The sequence below is a fragment of the Nilaparvata lugens genome, chromosome X (assembly GCF_014356525.2).
Source record: "Nilaparvata lugens isolate BPH chromosome X, ASM1435652v1, whole genome shotgun sequence".
Taxonomy (NCBI): Eukaryota; Metazoa; Arthropoda; class Insecta; order Hemiptera; family Delphacidae; genus Nilaparvata; species Nilaparvata lugens.
This window is the reverse complement of record NC_052518.1, coordinates 76,018,009-76,035,875: the sequence shown is the minus strand read 5'-3', so window position 1 is coordinate 76,035,875 and position 17,867 is coordinate 76,018,009. Positions and strand designations below refer to the sequence as shown.

General features: G+C 31.5%; 1 long non-coding RNA gene across 1 annotated transcript; it reads right to left on the bottom strand.

The window, feature by feature from the left end:
• Nucleotides 1-9,267: 9,267 nt before the first annotated feature.
• Nucleotides 9,268-17,260, bottom strand: LOC120354448. Its single transcript, XR_005573034.1, has 4 exons — nucleotides 16,982-17,260; nucleotides 15,554-15,678; nucleotides 14,494-14,613; nucleotides 9,268-9,398 (listed from the first exon to the last, which is right to left on the bottom strand). It is a non-coding gene; the product is annotated as an uncharacterized LOC120354448 (long non-coding RNA).
• Nucleotides 17,261-17,867: the final 607 nt, after the last annotated feature.

Here is a 17,867-nt window from a genome sequence, read left to right as displayed (position 1 = left end):
GTAAGAATTCAATTCAATTCAATTCAATTCAAAAAAGATTTTATTTCAAAGAAACATAATAAAAAACAAATTCCAGCTGTACAAAATAATCATACACTTGACAATGAATAAGGTACACTAAAAAGAGTCTTAAATTAAATACAAATTAATATGAATAGGAAATAAAATTTTCGCATAGGCATTGCTGCCTGTGTGCGAAAATGAGTCCAAGGTAGTATCTTTATTGGTTACTCTTGTACAATATATACTTATTAACTTATCAACTTATTATTTTTTACTCATTTACTAATAACTACAAAAATGATAAAAAATTAAATGAAGGAAAGAAATAAGCCCCAATCCCTAACCGTTCCCTATCAAAAATTGTATTCGTAAATATGTAGTAATTTTACATATATAAATATATATAAAATGGTACAGTAATAATTATATTATATATGTATTAATAAATAAAATGATTATTCATATTTAAGCTGTACTAAAAATGAATCACCTGCCCACTCTATCCCAGTCCCCGATTAACCCCCCAAACCCCGACCCCAATTGCAGAAGAAGAAACATAGAAAAAACTCGGCGAGACACATTCACACAAACACACACACACACACACACACACACACACCACACACACACACACACATGAAGCCTCAATAGGATTATTTTGAATAAAAAAAAAATATTTAAAATATTTTTTAAGATTGTTTAATAACAATTATTATTTTTAAGACTAAACTGAATTCATCTAGATTACAATCTAGAATCTGTACTCCGAAGTGATCAATCTCTCACAGCACTCATCTCTTCCAATACTCGAAATCCACCTTTTGACAGCTATTTTAAATGAAGATATCGTATAATTGGCGAAATCCGCTGGAGCTATTGGAAGATGTTTCACCAAAACGTGAGCTATATAGTAGGAGTTGGTAATAAATATAGTTCTATTTACTCTAGGCATTTGAATATTATACTGTACTGCTCTCCTAGTTGCATGACTATGTGTAATGGTATTGAATATGCTAGCATGATTCTTGAATATGTACGATGCCAAGGTTCTAACATATAATTGTCTGACATCAAGCACCTTCATATCCTCAAACACTGCGTTGGATGGGTAATCTCGACGCCTTCCAAGTGCAGATTTTATTATAAGTTTCTGGGTGGTGAATAGTGGGTGCAAAATAGATCTGTATCCTCCTCCATAAGCTAGAACTCCATAAGCTAGAGTAAGACTGCTGTTTCAAATTGTAGAAATCAATTCGTTTCCGATAGACCGAAACGAAGGGCGAAAATTGTTTTTCAAGAATAGAACAGAGTTCCTCATACGTTTTTGAAGTTGGAGACTCAGGATCACACAGGTTTCGAAGTGTTTTAAAGCTGCATCTCCGATGACTGTTGAAAGCACTGCAACTTTCCTGTCCTTGTCGATTCCATTTGCCACGAAAAACATCTCAAGTTTTTCTGAATAAAACTTCCAATCACTGGTAACGTCAAATTCGGCCATTGATCCGATATTTGAGAAAATAGTAGTCGTCTCATGACTAGAATTGGAACCCGCCGTGGATTCATTCATGATGAAAAACTTCGATCCGTTTGCAGGAACACGTGAAGTTATAGGTTACTACCGTTGAATACAGGAACCCGTCCGTCATCCATCCTTAGGTTTTCAATCCTCGTCGCCATTGTTGTAAAGTGGAATTGAAATAAATACGATGTTTGCAAACTCACTGGCTATTTAATTAACACCATTTAAATAATAATCAAATACAAAATTGAATTACAAACTGGAGTCACCTTGACCCGGAGAACGAACAGTAGCCATCTTGAATGTACATCTCATCGATACATTAACTATCGAATATTACATTATCGATATTAAATATTGGTTGGGGTTCGATACAATCGATACAACATCAACTTTCTCTTGGTGCCAGATATCCTTTATCTCAGCTAACAAGGGAAGATACTTGGTAATTTTCTCATTATAGTATGATACCAAATTGTGGCAGCATGGAATGCCCACATCTATTATTACTGTTTACCTTGTCAGCTTATTCATCACAATTATATCTGGCCTATTGTGTGGAATTGTCCTGTCAGTCAGCACTGATCTGTCCCTGTATATTTTGTAGGCGTTGTTCTCTCTTACTGGTTTGGGATTATATTGATAATAGGGAACTTTCTCTTCAATCAGCTCAAACTCCAAAGCAAAAGGTCCTGGTGCAGTATGCCAGCAATTTTATTTTGTCTCTTGATTATTGTGGCTGCCATTGATTGACATGCAAATAGAATATATATGCTGTATTGTCTCCGATGCCAAGCCACAACGTCTGCAAAGGCATTATATATTTCTTGAATTTTTTGTTGGTCAACCCAATGAGCCAATTGAAGAGCTTCCTGCCCTGTTGACTCTAAAAACGCTTGATATGTATAATATCTAACATACTTATTAAACGCTTAATATGCATAATGAATTATTGTGTTATGGAAGCAATTTTTGGGAAAAATCCTGTTTGCTTCCATGTATTCATAAATAAATTATATGATCTAGCCCTAAATCTGTATTCCCACATTTCAGAGACAGAGTAAGTGACCGGAAAATAATGAAAATATAATTTTTATGAGTCCTGATTGGACTCTTCCCATTCAGAACAGCCGAGCGAGTCTGAGTCCTGTAAGAACACAGCTGAAACTATTTTCTAAAAATCGGTGTCCATTAATTTTTTATCTTCTTCAACTGATAAAAACAAATCATGACTTTTCATAGTGAGAGAAACAAGCATGTGCAGTGGATCAGATTTCTCCTTACAACTTGATGTACAATAAATAGTTTGCACATGAAGTACCATCAAAAGGAACTTTTTTTTCATTCAAAGTTACATCTTTTATTAGTATTTTATTTCAATGATTATACCTCTATAAAAAATTATTGAGTGTTTGGAAAACATATGAACAAAAATGTTATCCATCTGGGATCTGGCAAGTACTCTGCTTTGGTGAGCCATTTCGATACAGAGATATTGAAAACTTCAACTTCACTCTTGACCAATAATTGTGCAAATACAGTAAATATATGGTAACTCACATCCTGAATGTCTCCATTGGCAATCGATTATTTATTTTCAATTAACAGCAACCTGGTATATAAAGTCTGAATATCAATGCACTGCTTCTTTTCTTCCTATGAATGTAACATTTATATGACATAGCTAGAATGATGCATCATGATTGATCAAAAAAGGAACTGCAAATTTGATAATTCTATTGTAATTAGTTTTAAAATACTGTATATACTTCATATGAAATTATTTTAAAATTATATTTCAATTGTTTCTATACTGTATAGTTGTATTTTAAAATATACATTTGAAGTCATATGCACCATCAACGTTCAATGCAAAACTACGGCCATGGAAGGTGTGGTCGCAATTATTACAATTCATTCCAGTTTTAAACCAACATCTTATATACTAGCCTTTCTCCATTTAAACCGAGGTGGTGCATATGGGCCTTGATATTGCTTAAAGGGAAACACATCAAGTTTCCACTGAACTTATTAGAATAATCTGGTAGTGCAAATACTGTATAATATTCAAAATCTTTAAGGATGCCTAGGTGATGGATTATGAGCTACACATATACTAGACATGCATGATACTTTTTTACTAGAGCAACCAATATCATGAAATGTTTATGATAATTCTATGTAATAACATATTCCATAGTACTTTAATAATGGGAAGAAATATAAATAATTAATAAATCATCGAAGATCCATGATAGATGATTGTACCAGTTGACTATTTAAACTAACTCAACCTCAACTACTATCTGTTTACTGCGCAGTATGGTCGCAATTATTGAAATTGATAAACATCGATAGATTAAAAATTGGCTCTGATATTGTTTACAGTAATTGTAAGAAATTGCATATATTTGAAATGATACCAACATTTTTCATGGCATTTCTCATAAAATTGAAATATATTTATATATATATGTGTTGAAGGCACCAATATTGGTAATTATCAAATTTGAAATCATTATTTCTATTGTTGATATTTTTGAATCAAACATTATAACTGCCTTACAGCCATCACTAATATTAATTCTTCTACTGAGTTGTGTAGCGCTTATACTCATATTTCATTTTTCCACAATCAAGGAAAGTGTACGATCAGGGGCATAGATTAAAAATACCTGCAAATAAAAATTCTTCTTGATATTTGAAAAAAAATATTATTTATTATCATTATTGTAGCATTTTTATGACCAACTAGAACAATTGGAACGCATAAAAGATATTGTCTCCACCATAATTTTGAAAGATACGGTACATAGAATATTTTGTGTATTACGGTTTTTTTTTGGGGGGGGGGAAATATCAATATATATGGGGTAATAATAGAGTGGTAATAATCACCATAGGGGGCCATGTATGGAGAATTTTAAATGGAAGCTCTAGTTAACCTCCTCCTTCCTTCTACCGTTTTCATCTTTTAATTATATATATATATATATATATATATATATATATATTATATATATATATATATATATATATATATATATATATATATTCAATCCAGTGACCTCCTGTGGAAGGGGTATGAGGATTTGTCAAATCCTCTGAAATTCAGTTTTCCCAATAAAAGTAATGAATCTGAGTTAGAGTCGATTGTCTGGTGCCGGAAAAGTGATCATATGGAATTCGGAAATGGAATAGAAGCAATGCTTCACCAGCTCCCTCTTCAATTCCATTCTAAATCTTTTCGACTCCAGCTCCTTCATGTTATCAGGTAAGACATTATAGAGATAATTACCTAAACTTTCAACCCCCTTAGCATATAATGTGGTTCTATGCTGTTCATCTCTAAGATGGTGACGTCTCCATGTATCATAAGAGTGTATCGCAGAGCCCCTAATCATTCTATTCTCGTTATTTTTAATAAGACAAATATTCTAACATGAAAAGGCTTGGAAATAGTAGGATTTCTAGCGTTTTAAAGTATGAACGGCAGCTTGTCCTCTTTGTTTCACTCACCAACGCCTTGTCAGATAGATTGGTATCCACACGATTGAGGGAAGAAAAATACATTTTTTCAACTATTGCTCGCTTGAATTTATCTCAGCTTGACGAGTAGACAATCTATGAATTTAAGCTCATTGTAAATATAAGGTTAATTTTTGGAAATCTGAACTATTTGAATAATTGCTCAATTTTTAATCCACCTAACTTATGTTGAACAAATAAATTTGATGTAGCAGATACTTGAAAATCAATCTGATAAATTACCTGATGAATTTATGATTGAAAAAAGTTTGGAGATGAATGATATACAACAACCAAGCTTCTATTAGATTAAATTATTCAAAATTTGACCTCAAATAGATCTTTTCATCTTGTTTCAATTTTTATTCAGAGGCTTTTGATCATTTTGATTGATGAAAATGAATGTTTCAATTGGATGAAACTTAAAAATGCTGATCTTATCCATGCAGTGATAAAGGGAAACATTTCCCTTGGATGAGGGACATTTTTTCCACAAGTCATCTTCATTTCTAATTTTCCAAATATATTATTTTACCAAAAAATTAGAATGATTTGAATGTTTTTTTTTTTAAATAATTGCAACTTTCCCAATGAATGGGTATAGTAGCTATATTATTACCATTTCAGAGATGGAGTTTCAGAAAACGAAATTTGAACTCTAATTGTTTCTTTCATTTCAACGAACGTGTCAAACCTTGAGAAAAACAACACAAGAAAACCTTCCAACACAAAACAGCTACAAAATTTTAGATCATAAAAAATGTCTTATCATTGAGAGACTCTGAGATAAGCAGTAGGGTACAGTTTATTTAAGCTATATATAGGCTATCTTATTCGCTGAAAAAATAAGAGGTTGAAAACCCCAGATAAATTTGGACATATATTTTTCAATCATACTTTTATACCGCCTTGAAAAGCTTAGAAGAATGCGATGATATCTATACAAACTCATTATATGACCATCAGAAAAGCCATAATTAAGTGCAGAGATCAAGGTAATTTTCACTTTTTGTTATTAAATATAACTACTAGCAGTCAAATTAATTTATTCACGTATTGTGAAAATAACGAGATATGGTGGACCTGCAGAAAAATCTCATGGTGAATGAATTCATTTATTGAAGAAATTTGACTACTAGTCGTTCTATTTAATAACAAAAAAGTGATTTAATAGTAAGCAGTTCGTGATTTATTTTAAGCAGTTCAATTTATGTAATAAGCTGAATTATTTTGTTTATCTTTTACATTCTCGGAGAGGACAGTTTTTTTTCTTCTATTGATTGTTTCTATCAATATGTATTCTTGTAAATTGTTATACTGAAGTGTATGCGGTGAGAATGAGGTATTGCTTGGGCTATGATTGGGAATCATGATTAATTTTTATGATTATATTATTCACTAACTTTCATGTTTCAATAATGAATTTTCAATTCAAATTTACGCTTCTTTTGACATATATTTCGGTTTAAATCGCAACTAATAACATTGAATCCTAATTTTAATAGTATTCAATCGTATCATTTATTTTTTATTCCTGTTGAATTTAATTATTGTAGAAGTTTTTTTCTTCTATTACAATGCTACAGTACACTATACACTTGCTTGAATACTGACCTACTTAGCACATACTTCTACTACTTTTCGCGATATTGTACAATATTATTATTATTGACACAATTATGTTCAGGGGGGATGGACTGAGGGGAGTGTCATTTTCACCGCATGCATTGATGTTAACACGATTCGTGTTAAAGTTTACATTTTCTTACTACGATTTGATTCTTCCATGCAATAGTCTCATCAATGCGAACTCTGTAGCTTTGCTGAACCTAATCTTTTTATTATCTACCGTTTTTCGGGAATCTTTGTTGGGTGAGCCTAGCATGGTGAATAACAATTCAAATAATCTTATCTGAGGAGAAGTTAGAGCTCGCTACGGGTTATTGTCATCTCCTTTCATTATCGGTTTCCTTTTAAAGCATTCATTCTCGGTTTCCCTTTCAATCATTCTTCGTTTTTATATTTCTCTAGTGCCGTGTGCATCTCCAACTAGGTACCAGGCTATCTTATCGAGCTTTAGTTACCGCTCCTGCTTTGTATTCTCCCATGTTTTCCGTAGATAATTTACAGCAACAGTTTACAGTACGGTACCTAGTCGTTTTGAAAGTATCGATTGATAATATTATTGAGTCGACTAGTTTGTCGAGTAATCATTTATTTTATTCTTTATATATTGAGTTAATCTAGATTTTTCGCTCCTCTATTGGTGCTTTGCGTTTGGGTGATAATGCTCTTGCCCTTTTCGCAGTCTATGGTTCTTGTATTGAATGGTGATGAATGATGCGGTTTCTGTTAGCAGCCATTCAATTTCACAGATTAATTAAAGTGCGAAGTAGTGTGTAATCTTTTTGAGGCATAGCTTAAAGTTATTAAAAATTTTTATTATGTTTATACTTTTTTTTCTTTTTCAACTTCAAATTTCTATTCTCTTTTTCTTGTTTAGGCTTTATATTTATTCTCATTATTTTTTATTATTGTATCTTATGTCATTGAATTCTAATTTATCCATTTATCATCAGAATGTTAGAGGACTTCGTACTAAAACTTCAAGTCTGTACGCATCGTTATTGGGCAGCAACTATGATTTGATAATTTTGACTGAAACATGGTTACATGATGGCATAAAAAGTTCTGAAATATTTGATGAACGATATGCTGTTTATCGAAGTGATAGGGGTAGTGGTGATGGTCTTCGGAGGGGAGGAGGAGTACTTGTCGCCGTTCAGAGATCGTTGCAATCTGAGCTCTGTGAGGAGCTCACAATAACCCAATCAGCAAAATCAACTTGAATCGAAATCAAAACAAGCTCGTTTTGTCAAACGTGAGGGCTTGATTCAAGATTTCATTCGCATGCGTTTTGCTCGAAATGAGTTAAATTCAAGAGCCCGTTTATACATCGTTCAATCCAGTTTCGAGCTCGAAATGCAGGCTCTAATCAGGCTGGTGCTGCGAGCTAAAATCAAGGTCGCGTTGCGAGCTCGATTCAGGCCCGAGATGCACGGTCGAATCAGGATTGAGATGCAGTCTTGACTCAGGCTTGAAACGCATGCTGGATGCAATCCGTCCATTCAAGGCCACCTGGCACACCTTTCACGAAATTCAAGCTCGATTCTATTGTGATTCTAGATCAATTAGAGTCGGATTCAAGCTGGATGTTTAGAGTGAATCAATCCTGATTCAAGGCCAGTGCAATCCAATATTAATGCTTAATCATAATTCAAATTTCATCCAGAATTTGAAATAAATCTGTAATTCTTATTATTCATGATTCAATTATTCTTCCAAACTAATGCTCCAATCTTACTATTGCCTTAATACTCTATTTCTATACTCAGTGGACATCCATACATTCTATATAATTATAGATGAAATCTATATATAATATATAGATTATATAATATATATATTATATAGATTTCATTAATATATAGATTATATGGATGAAATCTATATAATATATAGATTATATAATATATATAGACTATATAATATATATATATATTATATAGATTTCATCTATATATAGAATCTATGGATGTCCACTGAGTATAGAAATAGAGTATTGAGGCAATAGTAAGATTGGAGCATTAGTTTGGAAGAATAATTGAATCATGAATAATAAGAATTACAGATTTATTTCAAATTCGGGATGAAATTTGAATTATGATTAAGCATTTATATTGGATTGCACTGAATCAGATTATTAATATATATTTTATATTTTTAATATTATTCAAATTGAATTATTCTTTAAAATTCTCCTGTGAATGGCAAATTACTTATTCATTCTCTCCTGTCAGGGCAGTCTGTAACTGTCTCTGTAGTTGTATTGATTGAGTCGAGATCGACCTCTGCTAACCAATAACAGCTTGCAGACTGTCCTGAGAGGGAGCAGTGCATGAGTCACTCGCCATTCGATGAATTAATTAAATCAAATCTGCTCTAGTTCAACAGCCCTCTATGCTTGCAACACCTCAAATGGAATACAGTTTATATACATCTGAGTAACACATCAATTATTACTTTGAATATCTATTAAAATATTAAATATTATATATTATATATTAATATCTATATTAGTTTATTTTCTTTAAAGCTTAACTTCAGAGTATATCTATATGAGCAAAAAATGTAAATAAGAAAGCATTATTTTCAAAAAAATGCAATGATTTTTATTAAATATTACAAAAATTGAACTTTCAATTTATTACTAATTATATATTTTTACTTTGAACTGCTATCGTCCTCGATTTGAGCTTCATGAGGCGTAGTCTCTCTGCTCTTGGTCCTGTAAAATATGAAATGTACAGTTTAGTGGGATAACTTAATAGGTTATTATGAGTAAAATATAAAATTTCTCGGTAATCAATTCTCAGAATGCTGATTATGTAGCTTAAAAACTTTTATAAGTTGGAGACTGATATACATATTGTAACTTTCAGGATAAGTTATTGGTCGAATACTCTACCTTTTGACATACATAAATGAATTTCAACCCCTCATAAGTGGTTGACTTAGACCTTCATAAGGACATCTCATTTACATTTATGACAGTTTGGCACACTGTCAAACGAGAGAATAAAGGGTCTCGAGCATTTCGGGAGCATCTTTTGAAATGAAATGTAAAAATCTGGTGTGGCGCACTCACACAACTTTCCTTGCCGTTATGAAAATTGATCACCTGACGCTATTGTTCCCGCGCATCTCAAGTCTACTATTCAGTGATTTGAGCCAGCTGGTGACAGGGTAATAACGCTGGAGACACACATGAGGTCTGCTATCTCTTCATAGTGAATAATTTAATAGAATCAACAATAATTTGCAATTGAATAATCACATTTTCTCGAATTTAAAGCTTATTTTCAATTTTAGGTGAAAATGTTACTGAACATTAATTGAAGAGATTTTCATGGTCAATCTACTCCACTTGATTTTTTTGTTTCAATTGTATCTGAAGCCTGATAATTGGGATTCTATCTGCATTGATGGGGCGGAGCTCCTGAAATTTTTACAGATATGGGACTTGTGACAGTTGATAGAGCTTATCAATGACTATTTTAGGTATGAATTTGATCAAAATCGTTGGAGCGGTTTCCGAGAAATCACGGAAAACCTTGTTTTTGACAACATTTTCGCCATTTTAGCCGCCATCTTGAATTGCATTTGATCGAAATTGTTCGTGTCGGATCCTTATAGTGAAAGGACCTTAAGTTCCAAATGTCAAGTCATTCCGTTAATTGGGAGATGAGATATCGTGTACACAGACGCACATACACACACACACACACACACACACACACAACACACACACACACACACACAGACCAATACCCAAAAACCAGTTTTTTGGACTCAGGGGACCTTCAAACGTATAGAAATTTAGAAATTGGGGTACCTTAATTTTTTTCGGAAAGCAATACTTTCCTTACCTATGGTAATAGGGCAAGGAAAGTAAAAAGTACCAAACAGATTACTAAATAAATAATCAGTTTTTCAATGTGTTTCGTTATTCATCAAAAAAGTGATGTTTTAAGTTTTATTACTTTTATCAATCATTTCTATAAAAACTAAAACTTCAATCAGCCGCCATTTTTGATAAAAGTATCATAGAACATTTTTATTGATGTCGTCATTCTTGTTTTAAAAAGGCCTTTAAAATTATGTACCACACAATGGGTGTTTACATTTTAAATATTTGAGTTACAAACCCTCATTTCTTCAAAAACTAAAACTTCAATCAGCCGCCAAAAACTGTTTGAAGGAGGTTCCGTCTTTGGGTAGCAGTGATTGGACATTGGTTGCAAAAAGGCAAACATGTAGAAGAAATTTGAAAAGAGTATTGGGAGCAAGCGGTGAAGTGTACGAAACGATGAGTTCTTCTTTGATTCAAGTAACTGATTTGCAATTTCTCCACATGTATTGGGACTACTAATTTATGATTATTCCATACTTTCATAAAAGAAAGCCTTTTTGACATGATTGTTCTATTCACAAATAAGTTTATTGAATGAACTATTTTCATTTCACAACATATTGGACAATTCAATTTTCTATCTGTAAGTCAAATATTTTCTTGGATTTTTATTTTTATACTTTGAAAACATGATCAATAATAATAATTTACTAATGATGAATTTTGTGTGCGTATATGTATGTCATTGGCCTTTGATGATACTGCTATTTCCTTATAATTGAAAAAAAATGGGTTGGTTCAGGTGGTTTACACTCAAGAATAGTATAATAGTAGGTTGCCTTGATCACATAAGACGCGTGGAGAACGCAGCCTGCTATGGTGTGACGTCATGCTGCGACCTCTCGCCCCGGCTTAACATGCATTCAAATGTAAAAATGCCAAACTTTGAGCCCTCATAGCAAATCAACCATCAACTTTACATAGGAGTGATTGACATCAAAATGTTCAGCATTTTATCCCCTTTGAAACAATATCAAACTAATTTTCAGTAAAAATCCTATAAATGTTACCGGCGAGTCTAAAGCAAATCGTTTGAACACACAATTTGATTTGATAATACCATTTCAAATACGTTTTTGTACTTTCTTTTAGTTTTTTCTGCATCGTTTTAGTTCTTTCTCTTAAACAGATTCTATTCTCATTTAGAAATTTTATCCTTATGAAGTCTGTGGAAAGAACTAACAGCTTCTTTAGGAATTTCAGGATATTAACGTTATTTTATCAACAACTCCTGAAACATAGCAATGCGAACCCATCAACGGTTGCCTAGCTTTATCACAAAAATAAACAGTCTAGATAAGCCCTAAGAATATATGAACATCATTTAAACATTATAAAGATTTTTATTTATCCCAATTATGATAAAAAAATAGATAATCATGACTTTTAATGACTTTAATGCTGTTATTTTATCAAAAAATAAAACGCATTACACTACTGTACTGTAAAGTAGTTGAATAATTTCATGAATAATTAATGTTATATTATTTGAAGTCATAATTTGATGAGCTATTTAAATTATAATTAAGATCTATTCTTGCTTTACACAAGTGTTTTTTGCATTCATAAGTATCCCATGGACACATTGAAATAAAAAATATCATACTACCGTGAATAATATATGGTATTTCCTTTGTAAATTTGTGTCCCATGAAAATAATCGATAAAATATACTAATAATCGTCAATAATAATAATACTGCACTGAGCAGAAACAAAAACACAATACAAGAGCAATGTGTTGGCACTACGCTTTCCAGTAGACAACTGAAATAATTATTAGTAACCAGACAGTTCAACGTTCTAAAAATAACTTGTAACCATGGTGAACAGTTCCATGATTTCGCTAAATTGGTTCTAGGTATATGTCAATTAATAAAGTCTTAAACAAATATCATTAATACAAATGCTTGCAACTAGCATTCCAGGCGACGATACAACTATCAATTTTCACAAACAATTGTCAAATAAGGAACAATCATTTTTAAATATTATTGGACGACCAGCATAAAATTAAATGAGTTCGCTTCATTTTGTCATATTATTGTTTAAAATAAGTCCAAAACAAATAAGTTACCAGCCTTTTCACAAATATGAATAGGTTTTACCGATTGAATATAGTGATAGATTCAAGGACTTTCTACACTTTTCGAAATGAATTAATGTTTTCAAAATACACATTGATGTGGAGCTTGTTTCTTTCCGAATTGAATAGCATATTCATATTTTTTATCAATACAGCGGTTTTTATGTGAGGAAGTGATATTTGACGCGGTGTTTTGTATGTAATTCTTATGGGAAGCCGGCGTTTGCCACGTAGGCTCATGCCATCTCATCCGCGTATGTAAACGCGATTGAGGCAACCTGCTATACACTATCCTTGGTTTACACTCCCATTCTATATAAAGACCGAGTGGCACATATATGTGTCACGAGTGAAAAAACCCTGAAATTTGAGAAACTTGAGGAATTTAACGATCTTCCAGAGTAATTCAAATTACTGTTAAGGAAATATTCATTTCAACAGGTGATATGATTTGGAATGTGTGGAGTATTCTGTATTAATTGACTGGTATATATGAAGTAAACCTAATTTTTTATTGGGAGGAGTTGATTAGTCATGTCGCACATATATGTGCCACCCAGGAGCGAATGTGCTATTCCTTTTTAGTCGAATATATGACATTTTTGGTTATGTAAATATGGATGTTACTTATTTTTATTGTATGTTAATTTTTATATGTTAGCAAGGTTAGCGTTTTAGGCAATATTTACACTGCACTGTAGTAGATAGCCGTATTTGTTTTTCAAACCATACCTGTAGGTATGTAAATAAAAACAGAAATTCAAGTACCCATTTTAAAATTGGCATATTTCTTTTTAGAAATAAAAATATTAGAATAATATTATTTTTATTTTTCTTTGATTTCTATTCTCAAGTATTATTCAAGAGTAGCCCTAAAGAAAAAAGACTATAGGTATGTTTTATCCCAGTAATGCGTTCACACTAACTCACTCAAAGTTGCAACCATATTAGTCCAGTCAATATAGACATGAAAAAGAGGGCCTGCTAGTAATTTATATTTTATTTCTGATTTTTATACCTATATTTTTTTAAACATCAATGAAAATTAAACTAGAACTTTCAGCAGTAAAATATTATAAAAACATTTTGGGACATATTATTCATTATCAAAATTTGGGAATAAAATAGTTTTGGGCAAAGCCTGCTATTCTTTCAAAATTATATTTTTATGATTTGTGATTGTATCCACAAAAGGATAAATAAATTCAGAACCAATCAATATTTGCATGATAAATAATTGTCTTGTTCTATATAGATACAGAGTGGCCCAAAAACCTTGTATTTTCGATAAAATGGATATTTTCAGAAAATATTTTTTTAATAGTTCAACAATACTATGAAGAATCTATCCTCTAAATCTCAAGGATTTATCTTTAACCGAATTTTAAATGTTCTGTCCGAAAAATTCAAACTTTAGGCTCTCATATCTCAAAAAGTAATGATCGGAAAAAATGTTTTTCTGAGGATACCTTTTCATTTTGATAGGTTGATGATATACAAACCGAAAAACTTTGAAAAATATCACCAGTATAAATTTTATTTTTAGCCTTTGCACAACCTTAAACCGACTCTAGCCGCGGTTCACACTTCTGCCAGTTCACTCATTCGTCAAACTTCTTGTAACATATCCAACATTATTGAGATTTATTGTGACTTAAGTCTCCAATATGGTTCTTTGGAAATTACTATACTAATTTGCAGCTTGTTTTACAATAAATTTTTGCTTCATATGAAATTAAAAATCTGAGCCTATTCAATTATAAAGTTATCATTTTAAAATTTTAAAACTGCTTTAGTGATTAGGAAATAGTATAGTGCAACTTACTGAAAATGGTTTCCATCAGATGTAGAAAGGAGTTTTAAATCTAAAACTGTAGTTGGCAGCATATTCGTCTGTCATGGTGGATTTTGGTATATGCGTCTGCAGTTCTATTCCCACCTTTGCCTGAAATCAAATGATACATTAAATGTATGAAAGCAATTTTCTAATTGAAAGGAATTTTATAAGTGATAGTGAATGATATAACAATAAACCAATACAAGAGAGTTTTCAAGGACCTTACATAGTACTGAACTAATTATCAAATTGTAGCCTATCAATGAGAATGATTGCTTTTATTTACAATTTATTTAAAGTATTTCTCAAGGGGGTTATTTTATACTGGTCATATTGGAATAAATATGGTTTAATCTAATCAAAATATTAAAAAAAATTTAGTTCATGTCCCTAACAAAAATGTAACTATAGTCCCTAATAAATATAACTAATAATTAGTAGGTAGGCCTATAATGGTGTTATGAATAGTTCTCTTATTGTAACATTTTACAATAGCTTATTTTATATCATAACCATCCATGATATTAAATCAATCTATTATAATATTACTGAATCATATAATCACTAGCTTAAAATGTATTGAATCATGAAATTAAAACCACTAACTTAATAGTTTTTTACAAGTTTGAAGTTAACCAACAATGGTAACAGTTTAATCAACTGTTAGACCCGGTTGCACAAAAGCCGGTTGAATTTTAACCGTGATTAACTTCATGAGAACCAATCAGAGAATGCGTTTTTGATAAAACGGCTTCTCTGATTGGCTCTCGCGGAATTAATCACGGTTAAAATTTAACCGGCTTTTGTGCAACCGGGCCTTAGTGTTTGAAAATGATAAACATTCAATTTATAAACACTAAAAATTGCAATTACTGTTATATTAGGGTTATTAATAGGGCTTGACATAAAATCTTAAAACTGCTCCAGTAATTCTTGAATATAGACTATTGTAGGTAGCCTAAGTTTGTTTGTTAAGGTTACAAGTAAGTTTGTTTATGTAGGCTATGTTGAAAAATTTGATCATTGAACGAGATAGAGTGCAACTTACTGAAAATGGCTTTCATCAAATGTAAAGGAGAAGAACTTTTTTCAAATCTAATCCTTGGCATCATATTCATCTGTCATGGTGGATTTTAGTATAATATGTATCTGCAGTTCTATTCCCACCTTCGTCTGAAATCAAATGGAACATGTATGAAAGCAATTATCTAGTTGAAAGAAATTTTGGCTAAAGTGCACGTCCAGTGCCAACATACTTGTCATCAAATTTTTGGTTGGGATCGATTTAGTATGATATTTTGAGCACAAAATCAAAAAATTAAACGGAGGTCACTATTGTTTTCAAAATAAACTAAGTTCAAAGTAGCACAACTTTACATGCATTTAACCTATGCTATAAGTAGCAACCATAAGTAGCTAAGGTTAGGAAAAGTTTAGGTTAATAAAGCTTAGGTTAGGAAAAGCTTAGGGTTGGGAAAACTCAGATTAGGAATATCATAATTTGATGATTTCAATAATCAAAATGGCTGCTACTCATAGGTTAAATGCATGTAAAATTGTGCTACTTTGAACTTAGTTTATTTCAAAAACAATAGTGACCGCCGTTTAATTTTTGTGATTTTGTGCTCAAAATAGCATACTTAATAATCAATCCCAACCAAAAATTTGATGACAGGTATGTTGGCACTGGACGTGCATTTACACCGAAATTTCGAAGTAATAATTTAGTATGGTTTTAATAAATTGATAGTATTAAAACAATAAACCAATACAAGGGAGTATTAAGGACCTTACATAGTACTGAACTAATTATTAAATTGTAGCCTATCAATAAGAATGATTGCTGCTATTTACAGTTTATTTAGAGTATTTCTCAAGAGGTTGATTTGATAGGCTACTAGTCATATTGAAATAATGTTTTATCTAATCAAAATACTGTATTCAAAAAGTTAATTAGGTCAAATGTAACCATAGTCCCTAATATGCCTATAAATAACTAATATTATTAGTGGGTAGGCCTATTCTCTTATTAGCTTTATTATTGTAACATTTTACAATAGCTTCTTATATCTTAAACATTCATAATAATTAAATCAATCTATTATGATATTACTGAATCATATAATCACTAGTTTAAAAATTATTAACTAAATCATAAAATCGAAACCACACTTGATAGTTGTTTTACAAGTTTAAGGTACCAACAATGTTAACAGTTGGTTAAATCAACTGTTTGGGTTTAAAAATGGAAAAATTAACTTATACACACTAAAAATTGCAATTAATGTTGTATCAGGGTTCTTAATAGGGCCTAACATAATAATTATTTACCATAGTGCTTTTTAAAACAACATGTGCTTTACAAATTTGTCTGGGGAACGCTTTGCCATCACTAGGCTAAACAGTTTTTTTAGTAGGTAACTTCATGCTATTAAATTTATCAATAAATATCCTAGACATAAATGAATGATCTTACCTTAATTTAAGACCTTCAGCAATCAAAAATCATCATCAACTTGATGACGCGATAAAATAAAGGATAAACAAACAACAAACCAATACTGCAATACTTCACCTTCAACTACTGAAAACTGAAGAAGACAGGACGAGGACATCTTTAATGGCTGTCGCTCAAGCGCAGTAGTGCACAAGCACGAATCACCCCGGGAGTTTCAAAGTTATTGATATAGACAATCTTTATTGTTAACATTAAAACAGTCCATATTTCTGGGATGGATTAATGATTTCTTTATGGGGACATTTGTGCTTCCACTGAAAGAATGTTGGAATCAATAAAATAGTACCTAGATTATTATTATTTGAATTTGAAACTTGAAAATTATTTCTTAGGCTTGGTGTGTGACATGATTTTCAGCACAAACTGGAATCTAATTTGAAAAAATGATATAACTTTCTCAATTTTGGATGAAAACATTTGAAATTCTAGGACAATGTTTATAACATGAACAGAATCGTTAATTATTTTTTTCAAAATTTTCCATCATCAATTACCAATTATTTAAAATTTTAAACGTTAGTAGCCCGTCAACGGCCCGTCTGACGGGATTTTTGCATTGAGAAGAAGTGCTGGAAATCTACTTCTGTAGCCGAATAAGTGATAAAAGACTGCTTTTTTGAACATTTTTGGGAAACTTAAAAATCGATCAAATTTTTTCCAAGTCCCTATTTGGATTAAAATTAGCGCAAAAGGTCTATCAACAGTACGTTGTAGACAATTTTCGCAAGAGACAAAAAGTGTTTGAAATTCAATTCTGCATCCGAACTATTGATTAAAAATACAATTTTTCGACTTTTTTGGGAAACTTGAACATCTGGCAAATTTATTAAGTCCCTCTGGATTT